Source organism: Kryptolebias marmoratus, unplaced genomic scaffold (assembly GCF_001649575.2).
Source record: "Kryptolebias marmoratus isolate JLee-2015 unplaced genomic scaffold, ASM164957v2 Scaffold32, whole genome shotgun sequence".
NCBI lineage: Eukaryota > Metazoa > Chordata > Actinopteri > Cyprinodontiformes > Rivulidae > Kryptolebias > Kryptolebias marmoratus.
In genome coordinates, this window is record NW_023665766.1 from 63,417 (window position 1) to 64,467 (window position 1,051).

The 1,051-nt window shown below is 48.9% G+C and overlaps 1 pseudogene; it reads right to left on the reverse strand.

Annotated features, from left to right (window-relative positions):
* The window catches only part of LOC119616815, a 27,310-nt pseudogene extending 26,579 nt beyond the window's left edge, over window positions 1-731 (reverse strand).
* Window positions 732-1,051: the final 320 nt, after the last annotated feature.

Genomic DNA, 1,051 nt, shown 5'->3' on the forward strand with positions numbered 1-1,051 from the left:
CCTGTCAAAGCCTGTTAATCTTGTCACCTGTCTCCACTTACCTGATTATCCTCAGCACTTTAAATGCCCGGTCATCTCTTCCACTAGTCGCTGGTTCATTGTTTTTTGTTTGCCGTTAGCTGCCATGCTCCGTACCTTGTCTCCTTGTTGTTCTGCCCACCGTTGTTTGGTTTTTTGTTCTTTTAAGTTGCTGCCTCGTCAGCTGTTTGTTTTCATTTTGTTTCTTTAGTTTAATAAATTAGTTTTTGTCCTTCTTAAACCAGTCTGCGTTCTGGGTTCGCCATCGTCTCCCCCGTTCCTAACACTCTTGGAGACACAGGGAGGTCCCACTGGAGAAGTTGAAATAGCGTCAGACTGCTGACCCACCGGAGAAACGGTAAATGGCGTCGGTCCGCTGACCCACCGGAGAAGCTGTACTGGTGTCGGGTCGCTGAACACCGGAGAAGCTGTAGTGGCGTTGGGCCGCTGACCCAACGGTGGGGATGTGGGAGCTGCTGCAGCTGGTGCACTCCCTCACTGACGGCGCCCACGAGATCCGGGGGAACTGCTGCAGAAGACAAGGGCCATTCCAGGAAGCCGAACGGGTGCTCCTTCCGCAACTCAGCCACGATCCTGGCCTTCTGCTCCGAAGAGAGGGTAAGTCCGGCGGTGGAGTCTGCTGGATTCCTTTGTGGTTGGATCATTCTGTCATGTATGGCGGTGACGGAGGCGAACACAGAGAGCAGAGTCATACTAGAAACTAAAGAAAAACTAATTTATTAATACAGAAACAAAAGCTGACAAGGCAGCGAAACTTAAACATAAACTAAATCCAGGTGCATACATAAAACACGGGAATGGACGGAACAAGACTCTGAGGACATAAAACAGGAACACAGAATGATGACAAATGAACAATGATCCGACGGAGTAGTGGAGAAAGTGACCGGGTTTTAAACACAGAGGATAATGAGGTAAGTGGGCACAAGTGAGTGATCATAATTACAGGCAGATGAAGATGGGCGTGGCAGGTAAACAGATGACAAAATTGGGGAGAGGTAGATGAAAACAA